Raw genomic sequence first — 16,652 nt, forward strand, 5'->3', positions numbered from 1 at the left:
CTGAAGCCGAGTCGCCATGCAAAATATATTAGAAAGACTCTGAACTTCTCTTCTGTTATTTTTGTTTTTGATTATTTTAATACTTCTGTTTGTGTATTCATCACTTGCCGATTTCTGACCGCCAGACGCGCAGTAGCACAGAAGTGGTGGTCCACCGCTAAGCCGACTACGACGTTCACCGTTGCATCGGCGGTGGACCTCCGGCTGTGCCAGAGAACAGTTGTTCCCTGGTGGTGGCCCAGCTGCGCCACAATGCAATATAGTGAGGGAAGTACTGGTGCAGTCCCTCTCAGCATATTATGAGTTCCTGTACCTCAAGCCATTTCATAGCAGAGCCCTGCCATGAAATGGCTGGCAGTGCAGGAGCAAAGGGGCCCTAAGAGCCCCCATGTCCACCTTGCCATGGGGATACATACAAGGAGGAGAACATGTGCCCCCCTGCCTGTAGTCCCACAAAGTTCCAGCACAACATGGATATCCATACCGTGCTGGAAGTTTTTTGCCGTTCTCATTTCAGTGTCTGTTTATCAGGCACTGCCATGCGAAGGGCAAAGGACTGCCCACCGTATTACAAGTTGAAGTTGTTCAACTCGTAATATGGTGGGTGGTCTTTGCATGAGTTTAGCACAGCTGTGCTGCCGGATAGCCGGCACAACTGCGTCAAACTCGTAATCAGGCTCTAAGCATTATTGAGCTCATTGGATATCCATCACCTTAATTTACAATAAAAGTCTTAATTCAGTCTTGTCTTCAAAAGCAACTACATCCATGTCCTTCACTACCTAGAAATGAGGAGGTCTCTCTGATCATTTCCTCCAGAGATGACATTGTTCTCAGCCCCGGAAGATTTATAGACATAATAAGTTTGAAGAGAAAGGATAGACGTGTGAAAGATCAATATTATAAGGCCTGTTATCTCCTACAGTTCCAAACAAGTTTACAAATTAACAGCATTAACTTCAGGCCACCTCTTACATACAGGGATTAGCTTAATAACATTTAATGTGAAAAGAGAAACACTAGGTAACAAACAGGAAATACTGCTAGATAGCTCAATAGGTTCAGTAGCAGTTGCTGAATATAATTGCTCACTTCTCCCCTGAGGCGGAAGCCGGGGGTTCTTTGCTATCCACTTTTAACAATGCTAGATCGTTATTGAAATAAAAATAACGCGTTTTTTAAAAATTGTATATATTTTAATCTGCAGCTCTTAAATTACCTTTTACACCTCGGAGCGAGATTTGCGTCGCTCCGAGGCTGCTCTTAAGCCTCCCTGGCACAGCGCTGCTGTTGGTAGGCACTGGAAAGCAGTTCCTCGATCCATCTTGGCCGCCATTTTGAATTGGGTAAGGCTGCCGGTCGAGTTGTTCCCCCCTCCCGCCCTCCCAGATTACTTAAGGGCGTGTTTAGCACCTCGCGCTCATTGCTCACTTCTCCCCTGAGGCGGAAGCCGGGGGTTCTTTGCTATCCACTTTTAACAATGCTAGGTCGTTATTGAAATAAAAATAACGTGTTTTTTAAAAATTGTATATATTTTAATCTGCAGCTCTTAAATTACCTTTTACACCTCGGAGCGAGATTTGCGTCGCTCCGAGGCTGCTCTTAAGCCTCCCTGGCACAGCGCTGCTGTTGGTAGGCACTGGAAAGCAGTTCCTCGATCCATCTTGGCCGCCATTTTGAATTGGGTAAGGCTGCCGGTCGAGCTGTTTCCCCCTCCCACCCTCCTCCCCCTCTCCTTCAAATGGATAAAAACAATAGGCCATCCCGTCCGCGCAGCGGGCGCGCCGATGGCGCACCGAAGGCGCGCCAAAGGCAAGCCCGTCTGCGGCCGTCCGCGCCCTGCAGCGCCCAGGGTCCAGGCCCCCTGCCCAACCATTAGAGGATCTGCCCACCCGGATAAGGTATGCCTCCGATCAATTAAGAACTCTCACGCCCATCCTAGAGGCCCCATGCTGCCATTCCATATATCTAGATGCACCTGTGGGAAAGTGCCCCCATTGTCAGTACACACCTAGCCCCATATCGGAGCAGCCCGAGATCATCAGTCCCCCTTTTAAAATGTTTCTTTTAAATTGTCGCTCTCTTACCAAACATGCAGTGGAAATGTCAATCCTCCTGGAGGACATTAACCCTGACGCCATATTCCTAACGGAAACTTGGTTAAGGGAAGAAGCTGACCCTGACATAGCTGCCATATTACAGAAAGGATATGGACTACAAAGTGTTGATAGGGTAGAGGGCAGAGGAGGAGGATTAGGACTACTTTTTAAGGACTGTTATCAATGCAGAACCAGTCCTGCGACAATTCCTACTTATCCCCCACCTTAACCTTCTCTGGCCTACTTATCTATCGCCCCCCAGGCCAAATGGGCGATTTCATGAATTGTCTCCCCTCTAAGGTCACTGAATCAGCCGTCTCTCTGCCTCATTTCACGGTTTTGGGCGATATGAACATTCACTTAGATGATCCTTTGGATCCACTAGCTAGCACCTTTCTGAACAGTCTAGCAGCCATACAAATTGTCCAGAAGGGTTTTGTACCTACACATAACAAAGGTCACTTGCTAGACGCGGTTCTAAGTAACGATCAGAGACTTAAAACCGGGAACCCAGTCCCGCTCCCATGGACCGATCATTTCTTGGTCCCACTTCTTTGGCACATACCTAACCCCCTCTCTGCACCTCCTCGAGCCACATTAAGAGGAAGGGATTGGGTGAAATTATCCACAGATAAGTGGGTGGAGTGCCTCTCTACCACCCCTCGACAGACCGGGGGCGACGTAGACACACTATACACCCATTATGCAAACTGGCTACAGACTACCTTAGATACAATTATACCCCAAAAACCTCTCAAAGTGAGAACCAAGTCTAAAAAATCACCGTGGTTCACTCCAGCGTTAAAAGAATTAAAACTAAATTGCCGGAAGCTGGAGAGAACCTGGAGACGTACTCACAATGAACTGGACAGAAGTAGCCATCGAGAGGCAATTAAAAAATATAAAGCTAAGATTATATTGGCACAAGCTCTATTCTACGAGGAAAAAATTATAACACCCGCCAACTCCCCGAGGGAAATATTTCGGATAGCGAAATCCTTGATTAGTATCCCCTCTATCTCACAGGACCCCCGTGAAGCCCAAACTCGCTGTGACAATCAGGCGGAGTACTTTCATCAAAAAATTCAAGCTATTTCCTCATCATTTGACCTGGTTAGCCAACAGCCAGGGGGAACAGACACTCATCCTTCAACCACGATCTGTCAATTAGCTTAATTTCCATTACTTGAAGAAGACTCGCTTAACACTCTTATGCTGAAAGTCACAACAGGTTCCCCCTCAGACCCGGCTCCCCCACGATTCCTCCTGGAAATTGCGGATACCATCAGACCTATAATTTTAAACATTGTAAATATGTCAATTACCACAGGGAGAGTTCCAGAAATCTGGAAGTGTGCACAAGTCAGGGCCTTATTAAAAAAAAAAAAACTTGATCCTGAAAAAATGACTAACTACCGCCCCATCTCACTCCTTCCTTGGGTAGGAAAGCTGCTTGAGAAACACATCAACACTAGTCTGATGTCCTATCTGGAAGCCAACCATCTGCTCCATGACTCTCAGGCGGGCTTTCGCCCAAAATTGGGGACGGAGGCGGCACTACTGACTGTCACCGAATTAGCCCGCAGGCACATGGATCAAGGCGGCACTACAGCAATTATGCTGCTGGACTTAAGTGCCGCCTTTGATACCGTAAATAGTAACACTCTTATCTCCCGATTAAAACAGCTCGGAGTGACAGGAAGCGCCACCTTGTGGCTACAGTCTTTTCTGGAAAACCGTACATTCCAGGTGGTGGAGGGTGATACTCATTCTTTTGAGAAACTTGATTACTGATGAATGGAAAGAAAGGAGATGAAGCGGAAGGTAGTGGCAATAGTGTAGCTTTCTCAGGACTGGGGCATTGATGAAGGTTTTAGTGCAGATATATGTAATTCAAATATGTTGAGGAACTGGTTGCATGAAGCCTTGAATCTGGTGGTGATAAGAAAGAGGAGTCATAATTGGCTATAAAACTTGCACTGCATGTATGCAACTTGTACATCCTACAGGATGCTATGCAAATGCAGTTTGTGTGCTGATTGGTGAGACCAGAGAAATGAGTGCCCATATGTATTTCTATTTGCACTTCTTGTCTACTTTTCTATTTATGTACATGCCTAATTTATTGAAGACATGAACATATCTTGCACCACTACCGAACGGAGCTGACAGCTGCAGCTAGTCTTACACCAGAGTCATTGCATGCTGGCCCTTATCAAGGAGGCCCACGCACCCATACTGTACATGTGGATTCTCTTCCAGGACCTATGCCCTGAAGAAATTCATTGTATATGAACGAAACGCGTTGGCTGGCAATTTTCTGTTTTTGGATTCTTATGAAAATAAAGGATTCATTAAGACAACATAATCAGGACTATATGACTTATTGACAAACTATCTTCACTAACTGGTGGTGCACCACTCCAAACCTTGGGTTAATATCTCGCACCATGCTGGCCCAGTCTACTCTCCTATCTTGTTAGAAGTAGGGGCATAGGATGTGCTTAATTTAAGTTTATGGGTTGAATTTAAACAATTTACACTTTGAAAGACTGACCTTGTCAGGATCATGGTTTACAATGTACTTACCAATGCCTCAGGGTAGATGCCTATGTATTCCCTTATAAACATAGACCCCTAGACAATCACTCATCAGCATGCAGGTCTTTTTAATACATCAGTATTGGGTTCAAGCTTGAGACACACTTCAGCATAGAAGGTGGGCTAGTGCAGAATTCATGTGAAAATCCTTGTTTTCCAAATACACAAAGGTAAACTTATTTTTTAATTACATATATTGATTTAGATATTTCTAGTACAAGATATCCCCAAACTAGGGATTAGAGCATTTTGCAATGGAACAATAATATACATTCTGAAAACAGTCACTAAATATTTGCATTGAAATTGCATGGATGTCAAATGTAACCGTAATATATTAATACCATTAATAACAAGTAAGATTTTAAATCAAATGATAAAAAGTAATATAAAAATGAAAGTAAAAATGTAAAAACATAACATTAAGAGCAACATGCCATGACAGGTAGCAACGAAAACAGAGCAGAATTTGCTACTTTAGCCAACACATCCAAGATCTGTGAAGAGGAAGGCTTCATAGAAGAGCCTTTTCATTAGATGTGACTTCAGCTCTCACTTGTGAAGAAAGGGGAACCTGAATGTTCTTTGGGAAAAATATCGAGCTCTTAGGTAGCAAAAGGCATCAAGCAAAGTTAAAAAAATTAATAATATATGTGAACTCATGCATGTTTGTTAATAGGGTTGTGAAAAATGACCCCATCGTTTCGTAGGCCCCCTTTTTTTCCTATCTGAAGTTGCTGGCCGTAGAACTCTGTGCATTTTACCGCTGCTAAATAGAAGTAAAGTGCCTGGGCTTCCTACCCCCTAAAATATGTGCTGCACATTGGAACTCTATGTTTGGCCTTTTTAACTTCCCTAAAAGTCTATTATCAATTATGTCTAAGACGCTTCTGTGGGGTGGGAGGATTAAATGTCATCAATGGGCTGTGTTGTTTTTTAGATGCACTGCAATGGCACATGGTAGGCAAAAGTGCCTTTGCTATGTAGGAAAAAAATATTTATATACCATAAGCAACCCCTAACGTGCATTTTATGCCCGCAGGGCAGGATACTAACATATAAAAACAGGGCACATTACATATTGGGGTTAGCATGCTCTCAAAGTGAGAAATAAACAAAATCTATATCACTGTGTAGACTTTTCTATGACCAGGCTTTGATGGGATTAAAATCTGTGCCTCCACTTGGGAAAATGCTAGACAAATGCTTCAAAATTATTCCCTACTTCATTTTGTATAATGTGATTTAATGGTGGAATTATATTTTTTCATAAGTTAAGTGAAAACTAGCTTTGCTAAAATGTATATTTCTCCCACTCAGCGCACATCCAGGGCGGCAATACATATAGGTTTCTGAGAGAACTAACCACCCTGGCTCCGACAACAATAGTCTGCCTTTTATCTTATAAAGATCGAATGGGTGTTAGGTGGTGATCACTTACCAGGGATAAGCTACCTCAGCGTATACAGGAACAGTTGGCAGAACATAGAATAGCTTTGGTGCTACCTCCTTTGACTTGGAGATGTAAAGAAGGGCTTTCCTGATTCATTTAACGGATCCTTTCAGACAGACAGCCTCCAGACACAGCTGGGGAGAGGATCAGTTTCTACTCTGTCAGACGGAAGGAGAGTTCATCTAAATAAGGGAGTGACTAAGGAGATGAAAGCAGGCCTGCCTGGTTACAGCTGGATTTTGCCATATTGAATAAGGGACTTATAAGTGATTTTACAGTAAGGCAAAGTGGAAATGGTCTGAAAGGAGAAGGAGGGCTGCAAGATAATAGTAAGTACTGGGTGTTAGAATTTACCCACACACTGGCTATTGTATAAGATACAGATGGCACAAAATCACCACCACTTCAGAAAATTATTGGGCCAGTGAAGACTCCAACTGAAGAAGAAGGCACTGCTTGAAGACAACTGCTGACTCTTGTTGGAAAAAGAGGACTCACAGACGGACTCAAGGAAGCCAGATTCCTGCTGATAACCAGGACCTGGAACTGCTTTTGAAGGGTCAATTGGTTGGCTTTCTGCTTGCAAACTTTATATACACAAAATGTAAAAGGGCTATTGAGTCCAAGAGAGCTCAGCTGACCACAGAGGATTGGTCCTTGAAGGAGATCTGGCTGGTGAAAGACCTGCTGCCTAGAAACCTTCCCTGCATAGATAGTAACTATAGGATTGACCATGAGGAAACCTTCCAGCATTTGGAAAAATGTTGTAATTTTTTCACCTCTGGAAGACTGGGACAAGGTATTGAGGACTGCCCAAATAGGATGCACACAAGACAGGCACAGGAAACCAGGTTCACACACACTGAAATCTTGGTCAGCAGGATCATGTGGCAAATGTAATTGCCTGATTGAGCCCTGCCCAACTATGGATTCCCTCTTTGCCCTGCGGAAGGATTTGAGTTTCAAAAAGAAGTTTACAGGTAATACTTTCAAACACTATGAAGTGGCAACTTTTTCCAACCCCACAATAACATTGGTGAGTACAAAATCGAGATATGACTCACTCTGACTTTTTGGTTCCAAAATCAAAAACTTCAGAGAGAATTAGATTCTGATGTATCTGAATTCAAGGGACCGTTGCTGGCCACAACCTAGTACATTGCCACACTGGAAGATTCTGACTTCCATTTCAAAGACTAAGTCCAAAGTTAATTTTCTGGGGTATTGATGTTTTTGACCTTCACTTCATCAAAGTCAACCTAAAATCACTTCTTTGTCTCAGTCAACCATGAGTAATTACTAGATTGGCACTTTACTTTTTATTTTTGCTTTTTGCAGTAATATTTTGAATATTCTTCTCTCTTGCTCCTCTTTACCTAATTTTATGATCTTTACTTTTCTAAATTGGTTTGGAAATTTTATGGTTTCTGTTCTTTACTTAAAAATTGTTGATAGTGCTTGACATAAAATAAAATTCTCCGGGGGTCACCCGGTGTGTGTGCCATAGCTACCAGGGGTAGTACTGAGTCTTAACCTAACCAGAGTGGATTTATTACGTTTCATGGAGTATGCCTCCAGCACATTATTAGCCACATTCCTGACAAGGGCCCTTCTTAATTCTGCATTGACATTATTTGAAATTTTGACAATAATGATGCAGTGATATGTGCTTCTTTCCTTTTTTTGTGTGCATTCATTTTGCATTTTAAATATAAAAGGATCTACATTTATATATTTACTTGTTTTTTTTCTTACAAATTGTTTCATAGACATTTTTTGTTCCTTCATCAGAGAAATGCTGCTGTTTGTTTGTTCTGTTTTTCTTGGTTCTTGCTTTATATCCCCAACAGTTCCCTTCGACCTTCGCACCTGAATACCTCCCACACATATTTAATTTTCTGTCGATCCTCCACCATTATCTCTCATAGGGCCTCCTACCAGCTCTACTTCTTCAGAGTCATTACTTTCCCAGAAAACCCTGAAGCCGAGTCGCCATGCAAAATATATTAGAAAGACTCTGAACTTCTCTTCTGTTATTTTTGTTTTTGATTATTTTAATACTTCTGTTTGTGTATTCATCACTTGCCGATTTCTGACCGCCAGACGCGCAGTAGCACAGAAGTGGTGGTCCACCGCTAAGCCGACTACGACGTTCACCGTTGCATCGGCGGTGGACCTCCGGCTGTGCCAGAGAACAGTTGTTCCCTGGTGGTGGCCCAGCTGCGCCACAATGCAATATAGTGAGGGAAGTACTGGTGCAGTCCCTCTCAGCATATTATGAGTTCCTGTACCTCAAGCCATTTCATAGCAGAGCCCTGCCATGAAATGGCTGGCAGTGCAGGAGCAAAGGGGCCCTAAGAGCCCCCATGTCCACCTTGCCATGGGGATACATACAAGGAGGAGAACATGTGCCCCCCTGCCTGTAGTCCCACAAAGTTCCAGCACAACATGGATATCCATATCGTGCTGGAACTTTTTTGCCGTTCTCATTTCAGTGTCTGTTTATCAGGCACTGCCATGCGAAGGGCAAAGGACTGCCCACCGTATTACAAGTTGAAGTTGTTCAACTCGTAATATGGTGGGTGGTCTTTGCATGAGTTTAGCACAGCTGTGCTGCCGGATAGCCGGCACAACTGCGTCAAACTCGTAATCAGGCTCTAAGCATTATTGAGCTCATTGGATATCCATCACCTTAATTTACAATAAAAGTCTTAATTCAGTCTTGTCTTCAAAAGCAACTACATCCATGTCCTTCACTACCTAGAAATGAGGAGGTCTCTCTGATCATTTCCTCCAGAGATGACATTGTTCTCAGCCCCGGAAGATTTATAGACATAATAAGTTTGAAGAGAAAGGATAGACGTGTGAAAGATCAATATTATAAGGCCTGTTATCTCCTACAGTTCCAAACAAGTTTACAAATTAACAGCATTAACTTCAGGCCACCTCTTACATACAGGGATTAGCTTAATAACATTTAATGTGAAAAGAGAAACACTAGGTAACAAACAGGAAATACTGCTAGATAGCTCAATAGGTTCAGTAGCAGTTGCTGAATATAATTGCTCACTTCTCCCCTGAGGCGGAAGCCGGGGGTTCTTTGCTATCCACTTTTAACAATGCTAGATCGTTATTGAAATAAAAATAACGCGTTTTTTAAAAATTGTATATATTTTAATCTGCAGCTCTTAAATTACCTTTTACACCTCGGAGCGAGATTTGCGTCGCTCCGAGGCTGCTCTTAAGCCTCCCTGGCACAGCGCTGCTGTTGGTAGGCACTGGAAAGCAGTTCCTCGATCCATCTTGGCCGCCATTTTGAATTGGGTAAGGCTGCCGGTCGAGTTGTTCCCCCCTCCCGCCCTCCCAGATTACTTAAGGGCGTGTTTAGCACCTCGCGCTCATTGCTCACTTCTCCCCTGAGGCGGAAGCCGGGGGTTCTTTGCTATCCACTTTTAACAATGCTAGGTCGTTATTGAAATAAAAATAACGTGTTTTTTAAAAATTGTATATATTTTAATCTGCAGCTCTTAAATTACCTTTTACACCTCGGAGCGAGATTTGCGTCGCTCCGAGGCTGCTCTTAAGCCTCCCTGGCACAGCGCTGCTGTTGGTAGGCACTGGAAAGCAGTTCCTCGATCCATCTTGGCCGCCATTTTGAATTGGGTAAGGCTGCCGGTCGAGCTGTTTCCCCCTCCCACCCTCCTCCCCCTCTCCTTCAAATGGATAAAAACAATAGGCCATCCCGTCCGCGCAGCGGGCGCGCCGATGGCGCACCGAAGGCGCGCCAAAGGCAAGCCCGTCTGCGGCCGTCCGCGCCCTGCAGCGCCCAGGGTCCAGGCCCCCTGCCCAACCATTAGAGGATCTGCCCACCCGGATAAGGTATGCCTCCGATCAATTAAGAACTCTCACGCCCATCCTAGAGGCCCCATGCTGCCATTCCATATATCTAGATGCACCTGTGGGAAAGTGCCCCCATTGTCAGTACACACCTAGCCCCATATCGGAGCAGCCCGAGATCATCAGTCCCCCTTTTAAAATGTTTCTTTTAAATTGTCGCTCTCTTACCAAACATGCAGTGGAAATGTCAATCCTCCTGGAGGACATTAACCCTGACGCCATATTCCTAACGGAAACTTGGTTAAGGGAAGAAGCTGACCCTGACATAGCTGCCATATTACAGAAAGGATATGGACTACAAAGTGTTGATAGGGTAGAGGGCAGAGGAGGAGGATTAGGACTACTTTTTAAGGACTGTTATCAATGCAGAACCAGTCCTGCGACAATTCCTACTTATCCCCCACCTTAACCCCCCTGCCTGTAGTCCCACAAAGTTCCAGCACAACATGGATATCCATATCGTGCTGGAACTTTTTTGCCATTCTCATTTCAGTGTCTGTTTATCAGGCACTGCCATGCGAAGGGCAAAGGACTGCCCACCGTATTACAAGTTGAAGTTGTTCAACTCGTAATATGGTGGGTGGTCTTTGCATGAGTTTAGCACAGCTGTGCTGCCGGATAGCCGGCACAACTGCGTCAAACTCGTAATCAGGCTCTAAGCATTATTGAGCTCATTGGATATCCATCACCTTAATTTACAATAAAAGTCTTAATTCAGTCTTGTCTTCAAAAGCAACTACATCCATGTCCTTCACTACCTAGAAATGAGGAGGTCTCTCTGATCATTTCCTCCAGAGATGACATTGTTCTCAGCCCCGGAAGATTTATAGACATAATAAGTTTGAAGAGAAAGGATAGACGTGTGAAAGATCAATATTATAAGGCCTGTTATCTCCTACAGTTCCAAACAAGTTTACAAATTAACAGCATTAACTTCAGGCCACCTCTTACATACAGGGATTAGCTTAATAACATTTAATGTGAAAAGAGAAACACTAGGTAACAAACAGGAAATACTGCTAGATAGCTCAATAGGTTCAGTAGCAGTTGCTGAATATAATTGCTCACTTCTCCCCTGAGGCGGAAGCCGGGGGTTCTTTGCTATCCACTTTTAACAATGCTAGATCGTTATTGAAATAAAAATAACGCGTTTTTTAAAAATTGTATATATTTTAATCTGCAGCTCTTAAATTACCTTTTACACCTCGGAGCGAGATTTGCGTCGCTCCGAGGCTGCTCTTAAGCCTCCCTGGCACAGCGCTGCTGTTGGTAGGCACTGGAAAGCAGTTCCTCGATCCATCTTGGCCGCCATTTTGAATTGGGTAAGGCTGCCGGTCGAGTTGTTCCCCCCTCCCGCCCTCCCAGATTACTTAAGGGCGTGTTTAGCACCTCGCGCTCATTGCTCACTTCTCCCCTGAGGCGGAAGCCGGGGGTTCTTTGCTATCCACTTTTAACAATGCTAGGTCGTTATTGAAATAAAAATAACGTGTTTTTTAAAAATTGTATATATTTTAATCTGCAGCTCTTAAATTACCTTTTACACCTCGGAGCGAGATTTGCGTCGCTCCGAGGCTGCTCTTAAGCCTCCCTGGCACAGCGCTGCTGTTGGTAGGCACTGGAAAGCAGTTCCTCGATCCATCTTGGCCGCCATTTTGAATTGGGTAAGGCTGCCGGTCGAGTTGTTTCCCCCTCCCACCCTCCTCCCCCTCTCCTTCAAAATGGATAAAAACAATAGGCCATCCCGTCCGCGCAGCGGGCGCGCCGATGGCGCGCCGAAGGCGCGCCAAAGGCAAGCCCGTCTGCGCCCGTCCGCGCCCTGCAGCGCCCAGGGTCCAGGCCCCCTGCCCAACCATTAGAGGATCTGCCACCCGGATAAGGTATGCCTCCGATCAATTAAGAACTCTCACGCCCATCCTAGAGGCCCCATGCTGCCATTCCATATATCTAGATGCACCTGTGGGAAAGTGCCCCCATTGTCAGTACACACCTAGCCCCATATCGGAGCAGCCCGAGATCATCAGTCCCCCTTTTAAAATGTTTATTTTAAATTGTCGCTCTCTTACCAAACATGCAGTGGAAATGTCAATCCTCCTGGAGGACATTAACCCTGACGCCATATTCCTAACGGAAACTTGGTTAAGGGAAGAAGCTGACCCTGACATAGCTGCCATATTACAGAAAGGATATGGACTACAAAGTGTTGATAGGGTAGAGGGCAGAGGAGGAGGATTAGGCCTACTTTTTAAGGACTGTTATCAATGCAGAACCAGTCCTGCGACAATTCCTACTTATCCCCCACCTTAACCTTCTCTGGCCTACTTATCTATCGCCCCCCAGGCCAAATGGGCGATTTCATGAATTGTCTCCCCTCTAAGGTCACTGAATCAGCCGTCTCTCTGCCTCATTTCACGGTTTTGGGCGATGTGAACATTCACTTAGATGATCCTTTGGATCCACTAGCTACCACCTTTCTGACCAGTCTAGCAGCCATACAAATTGTCCAGAAGGGTTTTGTACCTACACATAACAAAGGTCACTTGCTAGACGCGGTTCTAAGTAACGATCAGAGACTTAAAACCGGGAACCCAGTCCCGCTCCCATGGACCGATCATTTCTTGGTCCCACTTCTTTGGCACATACCTAACCCCCTCTCTGCACCTCCTCGAGCCACATTAAGAGGAAGGGATTGGGTGAAATTATCCACAGATAAGTGGGTGGAGTGCCTCTCTACCACCCCTCGACAGACCGGGGGCGACGTAGACACACTATACACCCATTATGCAAACTGGCTACAGACTACCTTAGATACAATTATACCCCAAAAACCTCTCAAAGTGAGAACCAAGTCTAAAAAATCACCGTGGTTCACTCCAGCGTTAAAAGAATTAAAACTAAATTGCCGGAAGCTGGAGAGAACCTGGAGACGTACTCACAATGAACTGGACAGAAGTAGCCATCGAGAGGCAATTAAAAAATATAAAGCTAAGATTATATTGGCACAAGCTCTATTCTACGAGGAAAAAATTATAACACCCGCCAACTCCCCGAGGGAAATATTTCGGATAGCGAAATCCTTGATTAGTATCCCCTCTATCTCACAGGACCCCCGTGAAGCCCAAACTCGCTGTGACAATCAGGCGGAGTACTTTCATCAAAAAATTCAAGCTATTTCCTCATCATTTGACCTGGTTAGCCAACAGCCAGGGGGAACAGACACTCATCCTTCAACCACGATCTGTCAATTAGCTTAATTTCCATTACTTGAAGAAGACTCGCTTAACACTCTTATGCTGAAAGTCACAACAGGTTCCCCCTCAGACCCGGCTCCCCCACGATTCCTCCTGGAAATTGCGGATACCATCAGACCTATAATTTTAAACATTGTAAATATGTCAATTACCACAGGGAGAGTTCCAGAAATCTGGAAGTGTGCACAAGTCAGGGCCTTATTAAAAAAAAAAAAACCTTGATCCTGAAAAAATGACTAACTACCGCCCCATCTCACTCCTTCCTTGGGTAGGAAAGCTGCTTGAGAAACACATCAACACTAGTCTGATGTCCTATCTGGAAGCCAACCATCTGCTCCATGACTCTCAGGCGGGCTTTCGCCCAAAATTGGGGACGGAGGCGGCACTACCGACTGTCACGGAATTAGCCCGCAGGCACATGGATCAAGGCGGCACTACAGCAATTATGCTGCTGGACTTAAGTGCCGCCTTTGATACCGTAAATAGTAACACTCTTATCTCCCGATTAAAACAGCTCGGAGTGACAGGAAGCGCCACCTTGTGGCTACAGTCTTTTCTGGAAAACCGTACATTCCAGGTGGTGGAGGGTGATACTCATTCCAAAACCTGGCCTCTTAATCAAGGCGTGCCCCAGGGCTCCTCCCTGAGCCCCACGCTTTTTAATGCTTTTATGCAACCATTGGCGAAGGTCGTTCACCCTTTTGGTTTTGAAATTGTGACCTACGCTGATGACACTCAGCTTGTGCTGGCCCTGAATCAGCCAGGTCACACCCGATCGAACTTGAACAGTTGCCTAGTAGCAGTTTCAGAATGGATGGCCTCTTCCCATTTAAAACTTAATGGGGACAAAACTGAACTGATGTTCCTGGGGAACACAGCTGACCCCAGATCTCCTCTACAATGGCCACCTTGTATGGGCCCTCCCCAGAACCAAAAAAGCAAATTAAGAGCTTGGGTATGTGGCTGGATAACACTCTCACTTTCAACCAGCAAGCCACAGTACTCTCTGCCACCTGCTTTCGGCTGATGCGTATGTTGCGGAAAATTTTACCCCTCCTCCCTTTTCAAGCTCGCAGGATGATGGTCCAGGCCATCATCCTGTCCCGTCTCGATTACGGGAATGCTCTATATCTGGGTGCTCCGACCAGCACTTTCAAGAAGCTGCAGGTCACCCAGAAAGCAGCAGCACGTCTATTGCTAGGCCTGCCCCGTAGCCACTCAGGCACCGATGCCCTAAGGAAATTACACTGGCTGCCCATCCAAGCCAGAGTAAAATTTAAGGCGATGTGCATAATGCATAAGGCCATGTGGAAAAACGCCCCCGCAATGATCTGTTCCTTAGCCACACCCTACTATCCGCAAAGATCACTGCGTTCAAGCACGGCCTTTTTAGCAATAACACGCAAAATCAAACGGGCCAGGTGGGGCGGACGCTCCTTCTCCCTGAATGTGGCTGTGACTTGGAACTCCTTACCCCCCATGATTCGGAACGAGTCCAATCTTTTAAAATTCCGTAAAACCCTCAAAACTTTTCTTTTTTCTGAATAAGCCAGTAGACCCCCAGAAGTTTGCAATTACAGCGCTACGAGGCCTTCGGGTAGTAATGCGCTTTACAAAACCCACTTTCATTTCATTTCATTTCAGAACACAGTTTGGCATCATGGCAGATCCGTACCAGAATTTGCTCATTATGAGGATTCATGAGCAAATATGATAGAGTTGTGAATAAATATAATTTGCTGACCAGTTTCGAACTCTAGACGCATTTTTCAAAATGTGTTGCACTCTATATGTTCTCTTGTTTGCCCATTTAAGTATGGTTTGCTGTAGGAATACAGTGGGATATGAGACTGTGGACATAGTTGTCAACTGATCTCATGTCAACATAATGGTAATTCTCACAACAGCAATCTCAGAGTAGACACTTGAAATGTCAATTTCACTGCAATTGCTCATTTTACTAATGGAAATATTAAGCAATATTCTAGCTAGCTTGCTCCATGTTTTCCTTATTTAGTTCTGCACTACATTTCACCTAAACCATCTCAAGCTGTCTTAGTGCATTTGGCTTTACATCAAAAATAGGGTGTTTGCACTGCTTCCATTACTCCTCATTTGCAAAGATAATGTGGGTGCAGTTTGTGTTCTTTGGAGCAAGGCAACTTTGTGTTGCAGTCACATCAACCTTCAGTGCTATTATTGGGGAAATTGATCAGTATGTGTCAGCAACTGTGTTAACTAATGGTAAAACAGTGGGTCAACCTTTTAATGTAAAATGTTCCAGTGTACGTAAGACCCCAGAAGTCCCATCATGCTTAGTACTGATGGCGTAAACAATAGCTGCCTATAGTCTCATAGCAAGGAGCCACATCTTTGTGTGGCTTGCTGTGCCCAGGATTGCATGTGACCTAGTACCTAAACTTCTAACTTTAAAACATGGACGTGATACATTACTTAAAGGGTAGCAGCTGCACAACACTCACTGCGGTATACTGACCCTCAAATTGAAGGTGTATATGTTTGGGGTACTGTTCCTCTTAGCCTGCAAATTGGTGTTAGAAATTCTATTATGAAAGCTTCCTTCATAGCACAGTATTTATTTATTTATTTATTTATGTGAGAGTTTTATAGAGCTCCAGCTAGACCCGAAGGTATCAGAGCGTTTTATAAGAGTAAATGTTCACATCAAAGATAACAAGTCTTTACAGAGCATCTGAGTCAGATCGCTTTGCAACAGTAAATGTTCACAACATTAGATAACAAGTATATATAGAACAGCTAAGTATAAAATTGTACAGTTCCTTCTCAGGGAGGTACATGTGGCGATTTGTAAGAGTCATAGTTGAACAGTACAGCATTAAGTGGTTATAAAGTCACACACGTATAACACAATTGAGGAATGCATCGGGGACAGAATAAGAGACTGAAAGAGTCATTTGTCCATTTTTGAAGGAACTAGTCAAAATATAGTGCTAGCTAGACATATCGCTAGCTAGACCCAAAGGTATAAGATCCCTTTACAACAGTAAATGTTCACATCAAACAGAAACAAGTCTATACAGGGCATCTGAGCCAGAGCGCTTTACAAGAGTAAATGTTCAAAACATAGATAACAAGTATGGTACATATTTATTATAGCTCTAGCTAGACCCGAAGGCACCAAAGCACTTCACTGGCTCCAGCGCAGACCTAAACAATGAGGTAGTTAGGCTATAAATACTATTGTATTAAAAGGCTTCTTTACACTGCTCAACATTTTACTGGGAATTCCAGCACAACAATGGGGACTAATGCATAGCAAAAGAACGTATGAAAGAAATAACGCTGGAGAACCTACTGATAAATAGAAGAAGA

Source organism: Lissotriton helveticus, chromosome 12 (genome assembly GCF_964261635.1).
Source record: "Lissotriton helveticus chromosome 12, aLisHel1.1, whole genome shotgun sequence".
Taxonomy (NCBI): domain Eukaryota; kingdom Metazoa; phylum Chordata; class Amphibia; order Caudata; family Salamandridae; genus Lissotriton; species Lissotriton helveticus.